At 48.8% G+C, this 16529-nt stretch overlaps 1 long non-coding RNA gene across 1 annotated transcript; it reads right to left on the bottom strand.

The window, feature by feature from the left end:
- Positions 1–1180: 1180 nt before the first annotated feature.
- On the bottom strand, positions 1181–16107 carry LOC121864895. The gene is made up of 3 exons (XR_006088682.1): positions 15899–16107; positions 12560–12682; positions 1181–1266 (listed from the first exon to the last, which is right to left on the bottom strand). It is a non-coding gene; the product is annotated as an uncharacterized LOC121864895 (long non-coding RNA).
- Positions 16108–16529: the final 422 nt, after the last annotated feature.

Genomic DNA, 16529 nt, shown 5'->3' with positions numbered 1-16529 from the left:
AGCATTATGACTTTGACCTTTGACCATAACCTCCCCCACCAGACAACAAGGTAGAGGTTGTCCAGGCAAACATATGAGCCAAGATGGAATATCGTAAATCAATCCGCTGTCTAGTTATGCTGTGACAAGTGTACACAAGGGACGACCCACTCACCGGTGTCCCTGTGAGTCAGAGCGATAAACCAACTCAGCATGACACACTATCTCTTCGTCATCTCAGTTCACACTATATCGAACATTACATCATCGTCGATATTCAATAAGTTTGAATAATTTTCACCACCTACATCATCACCACCTACACCATCACCACCTACACCATCACCACCTACACCATCACCACCTACACCATCACCACCTACACCACCATCACCACCTACACCACCATCACCACCTACACCACCATCACCACCTACACACCATCACCACCTACATCACATCACCACCTACACCATCTACTACACCATCACCCTTTCCACACCATCACCACCTACACCACCATCACCACCTACCATCTACCACCATGATACCTGCACCATGACACCTACATCTAAATACTTACCTACCATCACCACCTACACCACCATCACCACCTACACCATCACCACTACACCATCACCACCTACATCATCACCACCTACACCCACCATCACCTACACCATGACCACCTACACCATGACCACCTACCATGACCACCTGCATCATCTACCCTACACCATCACCCACCTACACCACCATAAGCCACCTACTACATCACACCAACTTCATCTACCTACACCATCTACCTACATCATCACCACCTACCACCATCACCACCTACACACCACCTACACCATCACCACCTACACCATCACCACCCTACACCATCACCACCTACATCATCACCACCTACACCACCATCACCACCCTACCATCACCACCTACACCATCACCACCTACACCATCACCACCTACACCACCATCACCACCTACACACCATCTACCTCACCCACCATCACCACCTACACCACCATCACCACCTACACCATCTACCTACACCACCATCACCACCACCATCTTTCACCCTACACCATCACCACCTACACCATCACCACCTACACCCATCACCACACCACCATCACCACCTACACCATCACCACCTACACCATCACCACCTACACCACCATCACCACCTACACCATCACCACCTACACCATCACCACTTACACCCACCTGTACAGTGTCTCGGTGAAGACTCGGAGTATCAGTACATCAACGCTCTGATCCCTGTGAACAAAACACACCTGTTAATGCATGATTCATCTGACACACGGCACATCTCTATGACACGGCCACATGACACACCTCTATGACACGGGCACATGACACACATCTATGACACGGCTACATGACACAGACACACCTCTTTGACACGGGCACATGGCACACCTCTATGACACAGGTACATGACACACCTCTATGACATGGGCACATGGCACACCTCTATGACACAGGTACATGACACACCTCTATGACATGGGCACCAGCACACCTCTATGAAACACAGGTACTGGACACCTCTTTGACACGGGCACATGGCACACCTCTATGACACAGGTACATGACACACCTCTATGACATGGGCACATGGCACACCTCTATGACACAGGTACATGACACACCTCTATGACACGGCTACAAGACACAGGCACACGACACACCTCTATGACACGGCTGCAAGACACAGGCACACGACACACCTCTATGACACGGATACATGACACACCTCTGACAGCCCCTGACACATCTCTGACACAGGCATGGCACCTCTATGACACAGCCACATGACACACCTCTGTGACACCAGCCACATGACACAACTCTATGAGCACACGGGCACATGGCCTTCCTCTGTAATACGGACACATGACCTGCCTCTATAACACGAGGGCACATGACACACCTCCTGTGACACGGGCTGCTGACACAGATTTCTGGCCACGGCCACACCCAGCACAGGGCGACACCTCTGACACGGACACACTGACGCCCTCTATGATACGGACACATGACACACCTCTATGACACGGGCACGACACCTCTATGACACGGGCACGCAGCACACCTCTATGACACGGGCACATGACACAGATTTATGACACGGCCACATGACACAGGCACGTGACACACCTCTATGATGACACAGGCACATGACACACCTCTTTGACATTGGCACATGGCACGCCGTATGAAACACAGAGCACACAGCACATCTCGCTTGGCCATGACATACAGTAGTTATACAATGATCATGCACAGTAGCTAAAACAACTATCTGTGCAGGTGGGGGTCGATATGCTCCAAAATTTTCCGTGTGACTAGTGATATTTTTTTTTTTTTTTTTTATTGGGCACCCCCCTACATTCTTGTGTAAGGTGAAGCGCAGAAGCGTTTACAGCGCCCAACAGGGAAGCATGCAAAGTTTATTCTTGCCTTTATGTCTCATGAGTTAAGGGCGTAGAAGCCTGAAGAGTCAATGGTTTATGTCATCAAGTTATTGGAAGCTCCAACAACTTGTCCCTGAATACGAATTCGCAACTTTCGATTTACACCAGGTACCTACTTTACTGCTAGGTGAACAGGGACTAATGGGGGCTAGGAAGTATGTCCAAACAACTTCCACCGACCTGGGAATCGAACCCGTGACATCTAGCTTGCGAAGGCAAGAGCGGTACCACTCTACCACCAGCACCCCCTGACAAGTCATAACTCTCATAAAATTTATCGTCCATGGTCTCGTATTGTTTCCCACAAAGTACACACAGATAGTTGTTTTAGTACCACAACTGCCTGGCGCGGGAGGAAGGCTGTGGTTGTGGCCGGGCTTGCAGGAAGGGTGACGCCTGTTATATACTGTACCACCTACACCATCACCACCTACACCACCACCACCTACATCACCTACACCATCGCTTACACCACCTACACCACCACCTACACCACAACCTACACCACCTCCACCATCACCTACACCACCTATACCACCACCTACGCCACCTACACCACCATCTACACCATTATCTACACCATCACCTACACCACCATCTACACCATTATCTACACCATTATCTACACCATCACCTACACAACTACCTACATCACCACCTACACCACCACCTACACCATCATCTACACCACCACCTACACCACCAACACTATTATATATACCACCACCTACACCATCACCTATACCACCATCTACACCATTATCTACACCATCACCTACACAACTACCTACATCACCACCTACACCACCATCTACACCATCATCTACACCACCACCTACACCACCTACTGTATATGCCACCACCTACCATCACCTACACCACCATCTACACCATTATCTACACCATTATCTACACCATCACCTACACCATCACCTACATCACCACCTACCACCATCTACACCATCATCTTCACCACCACCTACACCACCTACACAATCATATATACCACCATCTACACCATTATCTACACCATTATCTACACCATCACCTACACCACCTACACTATTATATATACCACCACCTACACCATCACCTACACCACCATCTACACCATTATCTACCATTATCTACACCATCACCTACACAACTACCTGCATCACCCACCCTACACCACCATCTACACCACCTACACCATCATCTACACCACCACCTACCACCGCTACACCACATAAACCACCTACACCACCTACACCATCACTACCACCACCTACCCATCACACCACCTGCCCACCTACACCACCACCTACACCATAAACCACCACTACACCACCTACACCATCATATATACCACCACCCTACACCACCACACCACCTACACCACCACCTGCACCACCATCTACATCACCTACAAAATCATCGACACCACCACCCACACCACCTGCACCACCACCTACACCACCACCAACACCACCACCTACACTATCACCTCCACCACCATCTACACCACCACCTACACCACCTGCACCACCACCTACACCACCATCGACACCACAGCCTACACCACGTACACCACCATCTACACCACCATCTACACCACCATCTACACCACCATTTGCACCATATCTACACCACCATCTATGTATGTATATTATGTATGCTGGATTATATATTATGTATGTATATTATGTATGTGCTCCATTTATGTATTATTTATTCAGCCTAGCTAGCAGCGTGTGGCAATGTAATTACCATATCCCACATGCTTAATTAATGTGCCTGGCGACGTATGGAAGCTGTTAATGTATCACTTGCCATACGTCGTCTATAGCAGTTGACAGGCAGCCAGGTTGAGGAGAGCACTACTTCCCTCTGTGTACATATCTCTTATCCAGTAAATCGAACCTACAAAATCTATACAGGTGTTTATGTTCTCTCCTGTATATTGAACTTATTATCCAGAACCTAACATGGCGCAGTGCGTAATCTTACTGGATAATTACGAGTGACAGTGCAAAGTTTGTGGAAAGCCGGCTTATGGCCTCCTGCCCTGTGTCAACCAACCGCCGCCCGCCACCCGTCCTCGAAGAATTTAGCAACTTTGAGCAGTGTCAGTGACAGTGATTTTCTGTGAAGTGTTTAGTGCATTGTGTGTTTCGTGCCATTCATGTGTGACCTTGTTCTAACGGATTCCCAAGGTATACGGCATGTTCTGGGCATTTGTGGGGAGTAGAGTTCAGTGCACCCTTCTCTGACCGCGTCCAGAGGGTGACTGACGCTTCTCGCCGTCTCCACCCCCCCCTCACAGCGTCGCCTCCACACCCCCTCACAGCTCGAGGCAAGACGCTCCTGCCCGGGACACACACACCCATACATGTACTAACACTCGCTGACCGCGCGGCTCCCTTATATATATTTTATATATATAACCTACTTATCTGTGTATTTAATTAATTTTTTTTGTCTGAAATCTTGTTGATACGACGGGCTGACCGGTCAACACTGATTTAAGACACAGTACACAGATGAAGTAGTTATGTCTCGTACCTTACGTAGCCGTGGAGCCAGCGCCGCCCGGACGAGTGAGGCGGATGATAGCCCCGCAGAGATGGATGACATGGCTGACCACGACGCTCCAGCTCCCACAACATCGCGCAGCCCTTCACCTCGATATTCAGCGTTGTCTCCAGAGATAATTGCTTTAATGAAGTTTATGAGAGATGAAAGGCGCGAGGATGAAGCTAATAGACGTGTGGCGGATGAACACAGAAGGCAAGCAGAGGCAGAGAGAGACCACCAACGGAGATTGGAAGACAGTGCACGGTTTGAAGCCTTGATATCTCGCCTCGCTGTTAACCAAGCCCCTGGCTCTAACACTGCCCTGGTACTGACTGGTTCAGATACCTCATCAATGCTTCCTTCACGCCCCCCAGCCCCACCTAAAGCAGCTGCTCAAACACCGCCCATCTTGAAGCCTGATGTGAATTTCCAGACTTTTCGTGAATGGCGGCGACGGTGGACTGATTATTCTACGATGGTGGATCTCCAGAGTTTGTCACAGCCTAAACAACTCATTCAGCTGCGTATGTGCCTGTCCTTGGAAATTCAGCGTGTCTTAGAACATACGTTGCAGGTACCCCCAACCTCTTCGCTGTCTGTAGAGGAGGTACTGGACATTCTACAACGGCACATCAAAGGACAGCAGAATGAAGCTCTGCGCAGGAGGGAATTGTTTAGCTGCAGACAGATGGAGGGTGAGTCTTTTGACGCCTTTTATGTACGTCTTAAGAGAGCCTCGGAAGAGGTAGATATATGTCTAGGCCACCACCAGCAGTGCGAGGAGACCCAGTTGAAGCAGGTGATCCTGATGGGTGTTAAGGACGAGGAACTTGTCCAACGCCTCACCTCCCTCGACTCTTCCTCTTCTCTCAACGATGTGTTGACGATATGTCGCTCCTATGAGGCTGCCAGGTGTGCCACCTCTGCCATCCGAGCTCCCCCTACAGCTGTACGCGCTGTGTCCCGGTACAAGAAGGACAAGAAGTCTGCTCCTACGCCTTCGCCCACCACGTCCACGCCCGGTTCATTTTGTAACAACTGTGGTAAGCAGCACGGAACACAGGTGTGTCCAGCTGCTGAGTCTACATGCAACAGTTGTGACCGTAAGGGCCACTGGTCACTCACAGTACGGTGCCCAGCCAAGTACGTCCAGTGCAATGTGTGCGGTCGTCTGGGCCACTATGACAAGTGTTGCCCTTCCAACAAACCCAAGGGACAGCGTCGGCGGAAGCTTCAGCTCCCTTCCACCAGAGAGGGCCGCCCACAGTCTTCCAATCAGAAGCATGACGACCCTGGACAACGCTCGAGCCATATTAGGAATGTGTGCTCCCCCCCGCGTCCCAGGACCAAAGTCCCCCAGTACATCAGTGTCATTGTGACCTACCGCAGTGTGTCATCCCGTCTTCAGATGTTGCCCGACACCGGCGCTGATGCTACAGTCATCGGTCCCCAGCATTTGCAATGCTTGGGGCTCTCTCCAAATGATCTAGGACCGCCCCCCAAGGATCTCCGCTTTATGGCAGATGGTTCACAGATGACCCCGGCCCTGGGTTCACTCCAAGCACAAGTCACCTTTGGCAACAGGTCGTGTCAAGCCTGGATTGATGTGCATAACGGTGTCCCGACTCCTTTGCTGTCCTACAGACATTGTCAAGAGTTGGCCATCATCTCCCAGGACTTCCCCAAACCTATTCTTGAGGTAAAACACGCCAACAGGGTGCAAAAAGGGAGCAGCAACGACCCTGCTGCCGCCCTACCTCTGCCTCTTGCCAGTGACACCTCTCCTTCGGATGCTCGGAAGTACTTCCTGAAGGAATTCAGCGACGTTCTGGTGACCAAGTCCGCTCTGGAATCCAAGCCTCTCAAGAAGATGGCAGGTCCCCCCATGAGGATCCACCTGACGGACGACGCGAAGCCCTTCGCTATTTACACCCCTCGACTGGTTCCCCTGGCCTTCCGCGAGGCGGTCAAAAACGAGCTGGACTCCATGGTCGCCCAAGAAATTATTGCACCAACCGGCGATGACCCGTCTCCATGGTGTCACCCTATGGTTGTCGTCGCAAAACCTAAAGGTGGTGTTCGGATCACCACTGACCTCTCCAAGCTCAACAGCCAGGTGTCTCGTCCTGCGCACCCTTCTCCCACGCCCTTTGCAGCTATACGCAGTGTGAACCCGAAGGCGCGCTTCTTCACGACGATGGACGCCCTGTGTGGATACTGGCAGATAGAGCTTGCCGAAGAAGACCGACCACTCACAACTTTCATCACCCTGCATGGACGTTACAGTTATTGCCGTGGCCCCATGGGATTCGCCGCTACAGGAGACGCTTTCTGTCTTCGAGGTGATATGGCTCTACAAGGTCTGGCAAACTGCGTGAAAGTGGTCGACGACATACTCGTGTACGACGAGGATTATATGGATCACCTCTGCCGTATCTACGAGGTACTCAACAGGTGCCGGAAGCACGGCATCACCCTAAATGCCGACAAGTTTGTTCTGGCCAGCTCTTCAGTGGACTTTTGTGGGTACACCCTTTCAGGGAATGGTATCGCAGCTGACCCGGAAAAGGTCCGCGCCATCACGGATTTTCCCACCCCTGCTAACCTGACCGACTTGAGGTCCTTCATCGGTCTCGTCAACCAGTTAGCAGAGTTTTCGTCGGACATCTCCGCAGCTGCTCAACCACTTCGCCCCCTGATGAGCCCCAAGAGGACATTCCTGTGGACCCCCGACCACGACAAGGCCTTCCAGCAAGTGAAACAGGCCCTGTCTCGTCCACCTGTCCTCGCCACGTTTGACCCAGCCTTGCCGACAGTTCTGCAGACAGATGCCTCACGCTTGTATGGCGTGGGATACGCCCTACTGCAGGATCATGGTGGAGGGCAGTTCCGGCTCGTCCAGTGTGGCTCGCGTTTCCTCTCTGACACTGAGACGCGCTACGCCACTATTGAGTTGGAGCTGTTGGCTGTGGTTTGGGCGATGTCCAAGTGCAGGTTTTACCTCATAGGCCTGCAACACTTTCACCTAGTGACCGACCATCGCCCGCTTGTCCCGATCCTCAACCACTACACGCTGGACGCCGTTGAGAACCCTCGCCTCCAGCGTCTGAAAGAGAAGCTCTCGGCGTACATCTTCACAGCAGTGTGGCGTGCTGGTAAGGAGCTCTGCATCCCTGATGCCTTATCCCGCTCTCCTGTCAGCCGCCCTACTCCAGAAGACCATGTGCTCGACGCCGACCTCGCTCTTTCCGTCAGGACTGTGGTCACTCTCCATGCCGTCCAATCCCTTCGTTCGGACCTGTCACCAGATGACGACAAGGCAATGGAGGACCTTCGAACAGCGGCCCGAGATGACCCTTCCTACGTCCGACTTGTCGAGTGTGTGAGGAATGGATTTCCTAGCAACCGCTACGATCTTCACAACACCCTGCTCCCGTATTGGAAACTCCGCGATGAACTCTACTGCGACGGAGACCTTGTTCTGTACGGAGCACGTGTAGTTGTCCCTGCTGCATCACGTCCCCACGTCTTGGCTCGCCTTCACGACAGTCACCGTGGAGCTGAGGCCACCAAACGACGTGCACGACAGACTGTGTTCTGGCCCGGCATCAACTCCGACATCTCCAATGTTGTCCGTGCGTGTGAGCCCTGCCAAGTATTACAACCCAGCCAGCAGCAGGAACCCTTCATGAGTGACGACAACCCCACCCGCCCCTTTGAGTCTGTGTCGGCCGACTTTTTCTGTGTGTCAGGAAAGTCCTTCCTTGTTATCGTCGACCGTCTCTCTGGTTGGCCGGTTGTCATCAAGTGCGGTAATGACACGACGTCTGCCGCCACCATCAGCAAGTTCCGCCACTACTTCCGTGACGTGGGCGTTCCTGTACGCCTGCGAACCGACGGAGGGCCTCAGTTCACAAGCCGGGACTTTGCTGTGTTCCTTGACCGATGGGGAGTCCGGCATGTGTTGTCATCGCCCCATTACCCGCAGTCCAACGGCCACGCTGAGGCTGCTGTCAAATCCCTGAAGCACCTCATCCTTAAGGTGGCCCCTTCTGGGAACATTGACTGCGAGGCCTTCGACCGGGGTCTTCTTGAACTCCGCAACACACCTAACTACACCGGACGCTCCCCTGCCCAGGTTTTGTATGGACGCCCCCTTCGTTCTTGTGTCCCTGCTTACCCTCAATCCTTCTCCAAGGAGTGGCAGGCCAAGACAGAGGATTGTGATCGCCGAGCCGCCGAACGTGTTCAGGACGTCGTCGCCCGCTACAACGACCACGCCCGTTCTCTCCCCAGGTTGAGTGTCGGCACCCGAGTCCGTGTTCAGGACCCGACCTCCCTACGTTGGGACAAAGTAGGCGTAGTCATGGGTCTCGGTAGGTCACGGGACTACCAGGTGCGGTTACCCAGTGGTCGTGTGTGGTGGACGAACCGCCGTTTTCTCTGCCCCGTAACAATGCCTTCTGCTGACCTCGCCACCAGTGTTGAGTCCCATACCCTTCCCAGTGATGAAGTCCCTCGATGCTCAGAACGGATCCGAAAGAAAAGGTCCGCTCAAGACTTTGCTATGAGTGTATAGGGGGGAGGGAGGTGTATGTATATTATGTATGCTGGATTATATATTATGTATGTATATTATGTATGTGCTCCATTTATGTATTATTTATTCAGCCTAGCTAGCAGCGTGTGGCAATGTAATTACCATATCCCACATGCTTAATTTATGTGCCTGGCGACGTATGGAAGCTGCTAATGTATCACTTGCCATACGTCGTCTATAGCAGTTGACAGGCAGCCAGGTTGAGGAGAGCACTACTTCCCTCTGTGTACATATCTCTTATCCAGTAAATCGAACCTACAAAATCTATACAGGTGTTTGTGTTCTCTCCTGTATATTGAACTTATTATCCAGAACCTAACAATCTACACCACCATCTACACCACCATCTACACCATTATCTACACCATCACCTACACCACCATACACACCACCACCTACACCACCTCCACCACCATCTACACCACCACCTACACCATCACCTACACCTACCGTCTACACCACCACCTACAACACCACCTCTACCACCACCTATGCCACCTGCAACATCATCTACACCATTATCTACACCATCACCTACACCACCACATACACCACCGCTTACACCACCTACACCATCACCTACACCACCACACCACTTACACCACCTACACCACCACCTACACCACCACCTGCACCTACACCATCACCTACATCACAATCTACACCACCACCTGCACCACCACCTACACCACCATCTACACCACCTGCCACCACCTACACCACCACCTACACCACCACTAAACCATCTACCCCACCACCTACACCACCATACACACCACCACCTACACGACCATACACACCACCACCTACACAGCCTCCACCATCATCTACACCACCACCTAGACCACCACCTACGTCACCTACACCATCACGTGCACCACAGTCTACACCATTATCTACACCACCACCTACGCCACCTACATCATATACACCACCACTTACACCACCATACACACCTACGCCATCACCTACACCACCATCTACCACCACCTACACCACCACCTACCACCACCTACACCACCATCTGCCATCACCTCACCACCATCTCACCATCACCTACACCACCACCTACACCACCTACACCACCACCTACGCCATCACCCACACCACTACACCATCACCTACACCACCATCTACACCATCAGCTACACCACCACCTACACACACTACGCCATCACCTACACCACCATCTACACCATCACCTACACCACCATCTACACCATCACCTACACCACCACCTACACCACCACCCTGTCACCTACACCACCACCTACACCACCACCTACACCATCACCTACACCACCATCTACACCACCACCTACCATCACCTACACCACCATCTACACCACCACCTACCACCACCCTACACCTCCACACCACCACCTACACCACCACCTACGCCATCACCTACACCACCACCTACGCCATCACCTACACCACCACCTACACTACCTACACTTCGCCTACACCACCACCTACACCACCATCTACACCATCACCTACCACTACTTACACCACCACCTACACCACCACCTACACCACCTACCCACCACCTACACCACCTACACTAGCTACACACACCACCTACACCACCACCTACACCAGCTACACCACCACCTACACCACCACCCCCACCCACACACACACATATACAGAATATAATTAGGAGGTTGAGAGGGACGAGGGAGAAGATGTGAGAGGGAGGGATGGAAGTGAGAGGGAGGGATGGAAGTGAGGGAGGGAAGGATGTGAGAGGGAGGGAATGAAGAGAGGGAGGGAAGGAAATGAGAGAGAGGGAAGGAAGTGAGAGGGAGGGATGGAAGTGAGAGGGAGGAAGGAAGTGAGAGGGAGGAAGGAAGGGAGAGGGAGGGAAGGAAGGAGAGGGAGGGATGGAAGTAGAGGAGGGAGGAAGAGAGGGAGGGAAGGAAGTGAGAGGGAGGGATGGAAGTGAGAGGGAGGGATGAAGTGAGAGGGAGGAAGGAAATGAGAGAGAGGGAAGGAAGTGAGAGGGAGGGAAGGAAGGAGAGGGGAGGGAAGGAAGTGAGAGGGAGGGAAGGAAGAGAGGGAGGGATGAAGGAGAGGGAGGAAGGAAGTGAGAGGGAGGGAAGGAAGTGAGAGGGAGGGATGGAAGGAGAGGGAGGAAGGAAGTGAGAGGGAGGGATGGAAGTGAGAGGGAGGGAAGGAAGGAGAGTGGGAGGGAAGGAAGTGAGAGGGAGGAAGGAAGTGAGAGGGAGGGAAGGAAGTGAGAGGGAGGGAAGGAAGTGAGAGGGAGGGATGGAAGGAGAGGGAGGGAAGGGAAGTGAGAGGGAGGGAAGGGAAGTGAGAGGGAGGGATGGAAGGAGAGGGAGGGAAGGAAGTGAGAGGGAGGGATGGAAGTGAGAGGGAGGGAAGGAAGTGAGAGGGAGGGAAGGAAGTGAGAGGGAGGGAAGGAAGTGAGAGGGAGGGATGGAAGTGAGAGGGAGGGAAGGAAGGAGAGGGAGGGAAGGAAGTGAGAGGAGGGAAGGAAGTGAGAGGGAGGGATGGAAGTGAGAGGGAGGGAAGGAAGTGAGAGGGAGGATGGAAGTGAGAGGAGGGAGGAAGGAAGTGAGAGGGAGGGAAGGAAGTGAGAGGGAGGGAAGGAAGTGAGAGGGAGGGATGGAAGTGAGAGGGAGGGAAGGAAGTGAGAGGGAGGGAAGGAAGTGAGAGGGAGGGATGGAAGTGAGAGGGAGGGAAGGAAGTGAGAGGGAGGGAAGAAATTGAGATTGGGGGAAGGAAGTGGGAGCGAGGGAAGGAAGTGAAAGTGAGGGAAGGAAGTGAGATTGAGGGAAGGAAGTGGGAGTGAGGGAAGGAAGTGAAAGTGATTGAAGGAAGTGAGACTCAGGGAAGGAAGTGAGAGGGTGGGAAGGAAGTAAGAGTGGGGGAAGGACACACTACTCACCAGCGGTATTGGGTCAGCTGCAGCAGCAACACAGCATCAACAACAGCTGGCAGCAGGTCACCACCAACCAGCTGCTCGTGACTTCTGCACTTCTCGCGGTGTGGACAGCGGCTGACTCTTCCCCTGCAGAGGTGAACCATTAACTAGACCATCACCTACACCAGTGATGTATCTTACAGTAATACAGTGATGTATCTTACAGTAATACAGTGATGTATCTTACAGTAATACAGTGGTGTTTCTTACAGTAATGCAGTGGTGTATCTTGCAGTAATACAGTGGTGTATCTTACAATAATACAGTAGTGTATCTTACAGCAATACAGTGGTGTATCCTACAATAATACAGTAGTGTATCTTACAGTAATACAGTGATGTATCTTGCAGTGATACAGTGATGTATCTTGCAGTAATACAGTGATGTATCTTACAGTAGTACAGTGATCTATCTTACAGCAATACAGTGGTGTATCCTACAATAATACAGTAGTGTATCTTACAGTAATACAGTGGTGTATCTTACAGTAATACAGTGGTGTATCTAACAGTAATACAGTGATGTATCTTGCAGTTATACAGTGATGTATCTTACAGTAATACAGTGATGTATCTTACAGTAGTACAGTGATCTATCTTACAGTAATACAGTGGTGTATCTTACAGTAATACAGTGATGTATCTTACAGTAATACAGTGATATATCTTATAGGAATACAGTTATGTATCTTACAGTAATACAGTAATGTATCTTAAAGTAATACAGTGGTTTATCTTAGAGTAATTCAGTGATGTATCTTACAGTAATACAGTGGTGTATCTTACAATAATACAGTAGTGTATCTTACAGTAATACAGTGATTTGTCTTACAGTAATATAGTGATGTATCATACAGTTATACAGTGATGTATCTTACAGTAATACAGTGGTGTATCTTACAGTAATACAGTGATGTATCTTACAGTAATACAGTGGTGTATCTTACAGTAATACAGTGATGAATCTTACAGTAATACAGTAGTGTATCATACAGTAATACAGTGGTGTATCTTACAGTAATACAGTGATGTATCTTACAGTAATACAGTGATGTATCTTACAGTAATACAGTGGTGTATCTTACAGTAATACAGTGGTGTATCTTACAGTAATACAGTGATGTATCTTACAGTAATACAGTGGTGTATCTTACAGTAATACAGTGGTGTATCTTACAGTAATACAGTTTTGTATCTTACAGTAATACAGTGGTGTATCTTACAGTAATACAGTGATGTATCTTACAGTAATACAGTGATGTATCTTACAGTAATACAGATTGTATCTTACAGTAATACAGTGATGTATCTTACATTAATACAGTGATGTATGTGACAGTTTTACAGTGGTGTATCTTACAGTAATACAGTGATGTATCTTACAGTAATACAGTGGTGTATCTTACAGTAATACAGTGATGTATCTTAGAGTAATACAGTGATGTATCTTACATTAATACAGTGATGTATGTGACAGTTTTACAGTGGTGTATCTTACAGTAATACAGTGATGTATCTTACAGTAATACAGTGGTGTATCTTACAGTAATACAGTGGTGCATCTTACTGTAATACAGTGATGTATCTTACAGTAATACAGTGATGTATCTTACAGTAATACAGTGATGTATCTTACAGTAATACAGTGGTGCATCTTACTGTAATACAGTGATGTATCTTACAGTAATACAGTGATGTATCTTACAGTAATACAGTGGTGCATCTTACTGTAATACAGTGATGTATCTTACAGTAATACAGTGATGTATCTTACAGTAATACAGTGGTGTATCTTACAGTAATACAGTGGTGCATCTTACTGTAATACAGTGATGTATCTTACAGTAATAAAGTGATGTATCTTACAGTAATACAGTGGTGTATCTTACAGTAATACAGTGGTGCATCTTACTGTAATACAGTGATGTATCTTACAGTAATACAGTGATGTATCTTACAGTAATACAGTGATGTATCTTACAGTAATACAGTGGTGTATCTTACAGTAATACAGTGGTGCATCTTACTGTAATACAGTGATGTATCTTACAGTAATACAGTGATGTATCTTACAGTAATACAGTGGTGTATCTTACAGTAATACAGTGGTGCATCTTACTGTAATACAGTGATGTATCTTACAGTAATAAAGTGATGTATCTTACAGTAATACAGTGGTGTATCTTACAGTAATACAGTGGTGCATCTTACTGTAATACAGTGATGTATCTTACAGTAATACAGTGATGTATCTTACAGTAATACAGTGATGTATCTTACAGTAATACAGTGATGTATCTTACAGTAATACAGTCTTGAATGGCTTGTTTATGTGGGTACAATAATTAACACTGGTTCATCTGGATGTGTTCAGCAATATAGTGATAGTCTTCAACTTACATTGGTACCGTTTACAATGAGTGCGTTACAGGTGTACAGATTACGCAATGACCTAATGACTTATAATTAGTGACTCACAGTCCTGTCAGCAAATAGAAAAGTATAGTGTTTTTTTTTCTCATCTGTTGTTCACAGTTATATTTCCCGCCTCTGCTGACGGCTGTTCCCTCGAGCGGCTAAGTCTGTCACACTCAACCACCAATTTTCAGAGGAGGTGTAATATTTTAGTGTGATTCTGATGTTTTAAAATGTTGTTTTTGCATAATGTAGTCTTACTGATACGTAATTTGTCTTCGTATGTCTTATTTTAGGTAAAAATAAGTATATATTAATTTCTTCCTCCGAAAGCGTTAATTTGTTACCGGGGTTTAACAGTTAATTCATGTATAAGATTTCTGATAACTTCCTACGTGCTCCTGTTTGAAATAATGAATGTATGTATCTTTAAATAATTCAGCTAGATATCTTTCTCGTCAGAAACGGTCATCCCAACGATTATAAATAAACTCATTTGCAAATACATCATTACTTCAGGACGAAATCGAACAGATTTGCAACAGCCAATCAGCTCTAACTCTTTATGGGGGTTGGGGGGTGCATCTTTTCTCAGCTGAGAAGAAACGCACTATAATTGACTCACTAATTGTGAGAGAGAGCTTCAGTGACTCGGTATCAATGACTAAGTGACTCATTATGTGACTCAGCGACGAAATTACACTGACTCGGAGACATAATGTAGTGTTGCTGAAACAAAATGACTCGACGACTCAAAATGACAGAACATCAGTGACTGTACATCAATGAATAAGTAACTAACTATCAATAAATGAATGAGTCAGCGATTAGTGACTCAGAGACTTAACGTTAAACAATCAAATCACTCAACACTGACTCATCGACTCACCATTGACGACGTGAACGAGGACAGAAGCGGCGTCAGCGAACTGCGGGGCACAAGTGTAGTTGCCGGAGTCATCCTTCATCGCCCTCGTCAGGAACAATTTGGAGGTGGTCCTTGTGGGGGTCTTCTCTATCTCTATGCTGACGCCGCCCCTGGAGAGGTCAGGTCAAGTCAGAAGAGGTGAGCAGAGGTTAGGTGAGGTCACGAGAGGTCAGGAGAGGCGAGAAGAAGTGACCAAAGGTGAGGACAGGTGATAGACGATAAGGGAGAGAGAGAGAGAGAGAGAGAGAGAGAGAGAGAGAGAGAGAGAGAGAGAGAGAACTATACTGTATATATACGCAATAATCAGGGTTATATACATACATATATATACTCGGGTGCCAGTCAAAATATATTACCCACAATAAACCAGAACTTGACGCAAACATCACCAGTCTCTCAACCCACAGGTCAGTCTGGTCTGGAACACCCTCACAGTGCTGGCAGAGTTTACTTTGTGAGTTGATAGTAAGTGTTATCGCTGCTGGCTTCAGCTACAGTGCTGGCGTGTGATGCCATTAAATCTTTCTACCTATGACCTCGCCAGATGTAGAAGTGTTTACAGACAAGTCCTGGTTCTGCTGAGTGGACTGTC

The sequence above is a fragment of the Homarus americanus genome, unplaced genomic scaffold, assembly GCF_018991925.1.
Source record: "Homarus americanus isolate GMGI-L3 unplaced genomic scaffold, GMGI_Hamer_2.0 scaffold41295, whole genome shotgun sequence".
NCBI lineage: Eukaryota > Metazoa > Arthropoda > Malacostraca > Decapoda > Nephropidae > Homarus > Homarus americanus.
This window is presented reverse-complemented; position numbering and strand designations above follow the sequence as displayed.